Raw genomic sequence first — 9,577 nt, forward strand, 5'->3', positions numbered from 1 at the left:
TCAGCACCTAAAATCCGAAATAATCATACCGCCAGGGAGGTTAAACAAGGGACTCCTTGTCCCAAGCAAAAACCAAAAAAATCGTCTAGAAATGGGACGATCGATACACTTTGAATCCGAAAAAAAAGCCATGACTTCAGCCATGATTTTTGTAAAAATCATCGGTGCTGCCAAGAGACCAAAAGGAAGGGCATTGAACTGCCAGTGAGATGGCTTGTTTCCCACGAGAACTGCAAACCTGAGGAACCTTCGGTGGCTCTGGCAGATTGGTAAATGAAGATAAGCGTCCTGAAGGTCCAGGGTCACCATGAAGACCTTTGGCAACAACAGATTCCTTACTGAATAAATGTTTTCCATTCGGAAACGTCTGTAAACTATGTATTTGTTCAGGACGCTTAAATTTATGACCATAGGAAAGCCGCCGGAAGCTTTCTTGACCAGAAAGACGTGAGAATAAAATCCCCAGAACTTCTGAATTTCTGGGACAGGAGAAATAACTGCCTCCGTTTCCCATATAGAAATCAAATTTATCATGGCTTGCCGTCTCTCTTGGTCTCTCGGTAGGTGGGTAAGAAAAAACCTCTGGGGAGGAAGACTTTTGAATTCCAACCTGTAACCCTTTTCCAACGTTCGAAGGATAAAGGAATTGTTGGAAATCTCTGCCCATTCCTTGATGAAATGGCACAATCTTCCCCCTACCCCTAACCTGGCGTCACTGGGTATTTTTGGAAGGGGCTGAAGGAGCAAAGGGAGCCCCCCCCTTTTTGGTTGTCTTTGTTAAAGGACCATTTCTTTTTAGTCTGTTGCCTGTTGGCTTTAAAATTAGCCTTGTTTTGGAAGCCACAAAAAGGCCTCTTATTCTGGGACTTATTCCTTTGGGAAGAAGGGAATAGTTAACTCTTCTCAGAGGAAGGAGCTAAGACCTCTTCTAAGGAGGAACCGAACAAGAGTTTGCCTTCGAAAGGAATGCCACAGAGCTTATTCTTGGATGTAAGGTCACCTTCCCAAGATTTAAGCCAGATAGCTCGCCTAGCTGAATTAATGAGAGCAGAAGCTCTGGCTGCGGATTTCACTGAATCTGCTGCTGCATCAGCCAAGAAGGCGACTGATTGGCAATGAGTGGGAGGGACTCCCTAATCTCTTCTTTGGGGGTGTCGGATGCAAGAAGATCATCCAGACGCTGAACCCATACGTCTAAATTTCTAGCCACACAGGTGGATGCTACCGCCGGGTCTAAAGAAAAAGCTGAAGCATCCCAGGCCTTGTGTAGCAATGAGTCGGCCTTTCTATCCATTTGATCTTTAAGGACCCCAGAATCTTCAAAAGAAACATCTGATCTTTTGGACACCTGCAACATAGGGTCATCTAATCTAGGACACTTAAAGAAAACCTCCTCAAATTCAGACTGAAAAGGAAATCTTCTTTTGTGTCCCCTGGATTGAAACAACCTTTTTTCAGGTTCTCTCCATTCAGACAGAATCATGTCCCTAAGTGACTGATGTACCGGAAAAGTTTTTGATTTCCGTCCCTGTAGGCCCCTATACATTTTTTCCTGTACAGATTGGGCTTGTTGTGGCATCTCAATCTGCTCTGAGGTATATATTGCTTTTAGTAGTTCATCAATATCCTCAACTGGAAAAAGATACTTAGATGAGCTACCTGCATTCTCCTCTGATGCAGACTTTTCATTAGATGAAGAAACTGGATTCTCACCTTCTTCCAGATCAGAGATATCGCGTGAACTAATAGTCTCAGATACTAACAAGGGAAGGGACCTGGCAGAGGCTGAAGGGTCTTGAGCTATGGGTCTAGATGAGGAAGAACCTAGACCAATAACCCTGTCATTAAGTGACTGAAAAGGAGTCCACTACCTCCTTCATAGAAGTCATTAACTCTTTAAAAGAAGACGACTCTGAACTAGCTCTGCGTGGAATACAATCCTCACAAAATAGCTTTTTATAACTATCAGAAAGCCTGGCCCTACAGTTTCCACATTTCTTCTTCACCGGTTTGGCCTAGAAAAAAGCAGAAACTAGGACCATAAATAAAAAGGTTCCATACAAAAAAGTCCCTTGCTGTAGAGCTATCCACAGACAAGGGCTTACCTTGGGGGCAGTATGGGACCTGGATGGTGCCGCTGGTTCAATACGAGTGGATGCTCCATCCTCAGACCTGTTCTCAAGCTGCATGCAGCAAGCAGAGGTCGGCCATAGATAAGACTGCTGCTGTACTGAAAAACTGCACTCAGATTGGCGTTTTTAGCAGACTATTGCCCTGCAGCATGTCCTCAGTGTCTCCACGCCATGCTTCGTTAGAAAAAAATCAGCATCCGGAAGTGCGTCATGTAACTTCCGGGGCCATCTTGCCGCATCACCGGAAGTCCTCCTGATGCCATCTTGGTACACCGAAATGAAGCATTTAGGAGGACACAGTTTCACACAAGAGAGCTGGGGAAAAAAAATGGAAGAGAGTTGCCACTACTCACATCACAAGTTAGGCAAGTAATCCTTAGAAATAGGGAAGCCTTCTGGTACAGACTATCATCCAGGACTTGGCCACAACTAGTCCTGGATGAAACCAGAGAAGGGGGGGTCCACCAACCACAGTTACCAGACCTTAAGAAAACAAAAAACGTGTCGTGCTCCTGGAGGGTCTGGAAACACAAAACAACTGAGGGTCAGAGGAAAGGGAGGGGCCTTTTAAATTGTATCTGATTTGTGTTTCCTGTAGAGGGCGGAGCCAATCATCTCTCAAGTAGCTGTCCTGGAAGGTGAGGGGGGAAATAATGTATTTGGACGGAACTTAGAGACCATCTTTAGTCTAATATTAAAGTGGAATTAAACCCCGCCTTTTTAAATGCCCACCAGGAGCTTTATGCCATAAGATACTAGTATGCACCACATATTAGCACATTATGGCAGAATTACCTGCCAAACAATCCCCTCCAGCACTGTGGTGTCAGTGCTCTCGGCTGTCACAGGCGCTTCCACCTTCTGCCAAGTTTGGACTCTTCATCAGAATAATTGATTGGCTGGGCTGCAATTATGTCACTATCACACATGTGCATGGGAGTCCCATCATTACAGCACAGAGCGGTGGCATATATTTATACTGAGATGCGCGCATGGCTCATTGTACCCAAAACACTGACAGGCAGGGAGATGCAAAAAGGATCACCCCTCCTAAAATTGACTTGTAAACTCAATCAGGTGTAGCTAATCACCTTCTCAATGCCACACAAAGCCATTTGACTTTCAACTGTGGTCATTTTGTTTTGCTCAGCATGAAAAGAGCTTTCCTGGAGCATTTCAGTCCCTCATAGAGCAACTGAAGCAAACAATCAACTATGAGTAGCAAGGCACTGTCAAAGATCTAAGAGATACAGTTGTGTACAGGCACAAGTTAGGAGATGAATACAAAAAAAATTTCAAATGCCTCGGAGCAGAGTGAAGCCTGTTATTAAGAAGTGGAAGGCATTTGGTACAACACAGACCCTCCCTGGATCAGGACATCACTCCAAACTGGACCAAAGAGCCATGAGGAAAATGGTCAGGAGGCTACTAAGAGGCCTACAGCAACTCTGAAGCAGTTGAAGGAATTTATGTGTGCACGTGACAACAATATCACAAGTTCTCCACAGATGTGGCTTGTATAGGAGGATTGCAAGAAAAAAAAAAATGGCACTCAAACACCACATGGAGAAGACTAAAATTTAATTATTTGGCCTCAATACCAAACGATGTCTGACAGAAATCCAATAAAGTGCACCATCCAAATAACATCATTCCTACAGTAAAGCATGAAGGTGGCAATATCCTGTTATGGAGAAGTTTCTCTGCAGCAGGGACTGAAGCACTTGTCATGACAGAAGCAAAAAAAATGGATGGGGAAAAATACTGTCAGACTCTTGAGGAAAATCTTCTGCCCTCTGCCAGAAAGTTGTCAATGAGAAGAAGGTTTACCTTCCAACATGACAATGGCCCAAAGCATGCAGCAAAATTGACCACACAGTGGTTGAAGGAGACAAAAGTGAATGTCCTTGCATTGCAGAGCTCAGACTTAAACCCGATTGAAAATAAGTGGAATGACTTGAAGACTGCAGACCCCGCCCACAAGAGCAAGTGCACGAGCCGATGTACAGCTACGGTGATTCACGCATCCGAGCCACCTTGCCGCAATATAACTGCAGCGGGTTGTCGGCAAGTGGTTATATATACTTGGATACTGCACTCTGTGGACAGCCAGCTTCTTTAGCAATTACCTTTTGTGACTCACCCTCCTTGTGGTGGGTGTCAATGACTTTCTTCTGGACAACTGTCAAATCAGCAGTCTTCTCCATGACTGTGTTACCTACTGAACCAGGCTGAGACCATTTAAAGGCTCAGGAAACCTTTACAGGTGTTTTGCGGTAATTAGCTGATTAGAGTGTGACACCATGAGTCTACAATATTGAACTTTTTCACAATATTCAAATTTTCAGAGATACTGAATTTTGGGTTTGTACTTGTACCTCATAATCATCAAAATTAAAAGAAAGATATGCTTGAAATATATCACTCTGTGTGTAATGAATCTATAGAATATACAAGTTCCACTTTTTGAATTGGATTACTGAACTAAATAAAATTTTTGATGATATTCAAATTTTTCGAGATGCACCTGCATATACAAAGTCATCAATAAATCTTTAGGCATGCGCTCCCTCCTCAATAAAAACAGATAACGTTGTCCAATAGCTACAAACTAATCCCCTCTCATTTAGATAGTAGAAACTACTGGTACACAGTGTTGTAATTTGTAATCAAGGGAAATGTCATAACCATGATCAACCAAAAGATTAATATTATATATATTTCTCACACACGCTATATTTTCAAAAGTATTGGGACAGCTGCCTTTACACGCACATGGACTTTACTGGCATCCCAGTCTTTGTCTGCAGGGTTCCAATATCAGCCCATGGATGCCTATATTTGCCTAGGGACGGGACAGGCACTCTATGCTGACGTAGGCTTACGAGCTTGCCGCTCGTTGGAGACGAGCGTTTTTTTGTTCTGCTGTATATGTGAGTACCTTCATATTGTTTTAATAAAACCAACTATTGTTAAACAATACTACACTATCTGGTACCCCCTTCTTTTTATTTACCCCTCCTGCACCCACTAAGAGATCAAGATATTTAGAGAACACACTCTGGTCCATGAATACAAGGAGAGGAAGCCATTACCAGCACTTATTTCTATGCTGTTACCTCATTACCGTAAGGTAAGGGGCCACTACTTACTAGTGTGTGATTTTTGCATAAAGAGGAGCCACTACCCCTTCTTTACTCAAGCACCCCACTTTGATATCTGCACATTGGAATGTTTACTTACCTTAAGAAGAAATACTTCTACTAGACTGTACTCACTACTTTATTGCATATTTTTGCACACCATGGAATGATTTGGACTTTCGTTATATATTTTTCTCAGATGGCACAATTTATTGTGGTGTGTTGTGTGTATGGTACACACCGCATCGCATTGTATACACAATATTTTGCACTTTGCACAGGTCCTATTTATTGCAGAGTTTTGCGCGTTTGTACTGCACAGTTCATTTAGTTCTGCACGTATATACACCTAGTACACCTAATTATAGTGTCATTTTTGCGTTCAATGTTTGCACTTTGCACTTTATTATTATTCATTTAGACTGCGTATATCACGCCACATTATTACTCTTTGTAGATTTACTACTAGTGGGTCTGTAACCTTTTTTCTGGCACTTTCTACATTATCTTCATTTTTTTAGCTATTTATTAATTTTACTTGTACTGCTACCTGTAGCAACTTATTGTGTTATTTTGCTGGAGTAGCGCAGCACCAACCCCCCCTTCCTTATTTCATTGTTTATTTGGGTTTGGCTTGACCCTTATTCGGTGCATGCAGCTGTTCTTCTTTCTCGCTGTACATGGTAGCGCAGGAATAACTACTTTCTATTTAATATTTGAGTTGGCCCACCCTTTGCAGCTATAACAGCTTCAATTCTTCTGGGAAGGCTGTCCACAAGGTTTAGGAGTGTGTATGGGAATGTTTGTCAGTCACTGATGTTGGACGAGAAGGTCTGGCTCGCAGTCTCCCCTCTAATTCATCCTAACGTTTTTCTATCGGGTTGAGGTGTAGGCCAGTTGGGTTCCTCCACCCCAAACTCCCTCATCCATGTCTTTATGGAACTTGCTTTGTGCACTGGTGCGCAGTCATGTTGGAACAGGAAGGGGCCATCCTAAAACTGTTCCCACAAATTTGGAAGTATGAAATTGTCCAAAATGTCTTGATATGCTGACACCTTAAGCCCCCTTTCACACTGAGGCGCTTCTAAATTGCCAGTAAAACATTTTAGCGCTTTTGAAGAGCTTTTCAGTTGCTTTTGAGGAGCTTTCCATTAATTTCAATGGAGAGAGGCGTTTTTTCACCGCCCTGCCAGCCCACTGCCCCAGTGTGAAAGCATTCATTGATTTTAATGGAAAAAGGTTTTCGTGAGCTCTTCAGGCGCTTTTTTTTAGCAGGAAAGCGCATGAAAAGCGACTCAGTGTGAAAGGGGTCTAAGAGTTCCCTTCACTGGAACTAAGGCCCTGGGGCAGTGGGTGCGTTGGCAGCGCTTTACCGTTAATTTCGCTGTGCTATTCGACCACTAGCGGGGCGCTTTCACCCCCGCTAGCGGCCGAGAAAGGGTTAAAAACCAGCCGTGAAAGGGTTAAAACCACCGCAAAACGCTGCTGCAGCAGCGCTATGCCGGCAGTATAGCCACACTGCCCCATTGATTTCAATGGGCAGGAGTGTTTTATACACCACTCCAAAGATGCTGCTAGCAGGCCCTTTTTTTTAGCATCCTGCCAGCGCACCGCTCCAGTGTGAAAGCCCTCCTGGTTTTCACACTGGAGAGACAGCAGCGGCTTTTTCAGGGCGTTTTGCAGGCACTATTTTTAGCACTGTAGCGCCTGCAAAGCTCCCCAGTGTGAAAGGGGTCTAAGGCTACTTTCAGACTGGGGCGGGCGTCTTTCAGACTGGGGCTTTACCATCGTTTTAGCGGCGCTATTCGGCCACTAGTGGGGTGGTTTTAACCCCCGCTAGCGGCCGAAAAAGGGTTAAAACCTCCCGCAAAGCGCCACTGCAGCGGCGCTTTGCAGGCGGGTTTGCGGCGCTGCCCCATTGTTTTCAATGTGAAGGGGCGCTTTAGGATGGGTGAATACACCGCTCCTATAGTGCTGCAAAGATGCGGCTTGCAGGACTTTTTTGACCGTCTGCAAGCGCACCGCTCCAGTGTGAAAGCACTCAGGCTTTCACATTGGGGTGAATTGAGCAGCTCTTTCAGGGCGCTTTGCAGGCGCAATTTTTAGCGCTATAGCACCTGCAAAGCGCCTCAGTGTGAAAGTAGCCTAAGGGGCCAAGCCTAACCCCACACCATAATCCCCCCTCCACCAAATGATTTGAAACAGTGCACAAAGGTCCATAAAGACACGGATGAGCGAGTTTGGGGTGGAGGAACTTGAATGGCCTGCGCCTCAACCCGATAGAACACCTTTGGGATACATTAGAGTGGAGACTGCGAGCCAGACCTTCTCAGCCAACATTATTCCCTGACCTCACAAATGTGCTTCTGGAAAGAATAGTCAAACATTCCCACAGACACAATCCTAAACCTTGTGAACAGTGTTCATTTAGCGCTAAGGCCCCATTCAATCTTCACTTTGCTGGAAAGCCAGAGTTCCCACTTTTTTATTTGCAGGTTTTTCATGTTTATGTAGGTTGCCTTTAGGGCAGCTAAGTCACTTGAATGGGCTGCCCTATGCGCTACAAACACAGCAAAGAACAGCTTCAAAACCTTTTCGGGCGTGGAGCATTGGGAATTTTCAGCACGTGTTTTGGCGTGACAAACGCAAAAACTGCACTGCATTCAGGGTGTCATTAAGAAGCACAAGTGCGTTGCATATTTCTGCCAGCGTTTTCAGGGATGTTAAGTGTAAATGAGGTCTAAGGGCTCTTTCACACGGACGGTATGCTCGACGGGCTCAGCGGGGGGGGGGGAATCGATCCGCTGAGCAGGTGGATGACAGGTCCATCTCCGATCACTGTGCTGAGATGGACCTGTCAGAGTCCCGCTGTCCTCCATGCCCGCCTGTCTGTTTTCATCCAATCCGCCAGATGGATGGAAAATAGGGTCACCACCATTTCACAGACAGAATCGGATCAGATATCGGCAGACGTGTCACCACTCCATAGAGGTTAATGGAGCGTCCAATCAGGGCCGCCTGAAATACTGACAGGTGGACCTGATCAGAAAGCCCGTGTGAAAGGGACCTGAGTAATTGAAACCCACTTAGGAATTACTGCGAGTCTTCCGCTTCCTAAACTGCTCCTTATCGTAGAATGCCAAAATGAATAGAACATTAGGTTCTGCTTTATGTTATTATTATTATAAAAATTATAAAGAATAACTAAAGACAATTTTTTTTTTTTTTTTTTTGGGTGGAGAGGGATTAGAACATCTGTCCGTTTTTATTGCTGTCTGTGCTCCTATTATGGAGAATCCCCCTCTCTATTTGTCCTGTTTATCATTATCACTAAAAGTATCAGATAATCCCAAATTCTGGGTTGATACCAGAACAATAATAGGAGGAGGAGAAATCTTCCAATGGGGACATTAGTTCTGGTGACACCCAGGAATTCCCTCACTGTGGAGGATATTCTCTTACTTCCTGTTTTGGCTGTGAGACAGGAAGTGAAGGGAAAACGCCCCAGTGGGACAGGGCCAAAAAAAATATGACAGAGGTTGTTACAAAAAAAAGCATATTGCATTTAGTTCTACTTTAATTCTAATGGCAGCCTGTGATGAGCTAGACCCCCAATATGGTGCCCACCACTATGTGTCATAGAGATCAATTACAGTGATGGAGACGGCCTGGTATCTGTATACAAGGCAAAACATTCATAAAGAAAAAAAAGCTAATTTTTCATACTAGTACAGTTCATACACATACAGACTTGGGGAGTCACACTGAGACCCGGAATGTTCTATGATGAGGGTGGGGTGTCATGTAGTGACGGTCCCTCAGATAATCAGTATCAGAAAAGTGAGAGAAGAATAGAGGAAAGATGTGAGGACACCCCCTCAGTGTTCGGATCCCCACTATCACCCCGGTACCTGAACATAGATCCCGCTCTTTCAACACTCGCGCGCTATTCTCATCGTACCGCCCAGTGCCTTCTCGTATCCTAGCAACAGAAAAGCTCCGGACTCACTTTCGTCCAATAGAATGTCTGCAGCATAGTCGCCTATTGATGACAGACATAAACTACACACCCCCATCGAATGCAGTAGCCTATGGCATGCCTTATTTGACTTCCGGGTTTTGTAGCACTTTGCCAGCGAGGGGTTTTGCTGCAGAGTGGAGCTCCACCGTAGACATGTGGCCTCCACTCCTTTTTTTTTTTTTTTTTTTACTGAACTTTATTATAAATCTCTGCAGCTGGCGCTCCACTGTCACCAGGTATCATGTGACCACCACAACTCCACCTTTTTTTCATTTTAAATG

The 9,577-nt window shown here is 44.5% G+C and overlaps 1 protein-coding gene across 3 annotated transcripts in view; it reads right to left on the reverse strand.

The window, feature by feature from the left end:
• BRCA1 (BRCA1 DNA repair associated) overlaps positions 1-9,572 on the reverse strand; it is a 589,423-nt gene extending 579,851 nt beyond the window's left edge. The window contains exon 1 of one of the 3 annotated variants that reach the window (XM_073608372.1): positions 9,187-9,562. The gene's annotated coding sequence lies outside the window, so the exon portion shown is untranslated. Of the gene's footprint in view, positions 1-9,186 lie in introns of all 3 variants that reach the window. The other 2 variants (XM_073608370.1, XM_073608373.1) reach the window with 2 other exon arrangements.
• Positions 9,573-9,577: the final 5 nt, after the last annotated feature.

Source organism: Aquarana catesbeiana, linkage group LG12, assembly GCF_042186555.1.
Source record: "Aquarana catesbeiana isolate 2022-GZ linkage group LG12, ASM4218655v1, whole genome shotgun sequence".
NCBI lineage: Eukaryota > Metazoa > Chordata > Amphibia > Anura > Ranidae > Aquarana > Aquarana catesbeiana.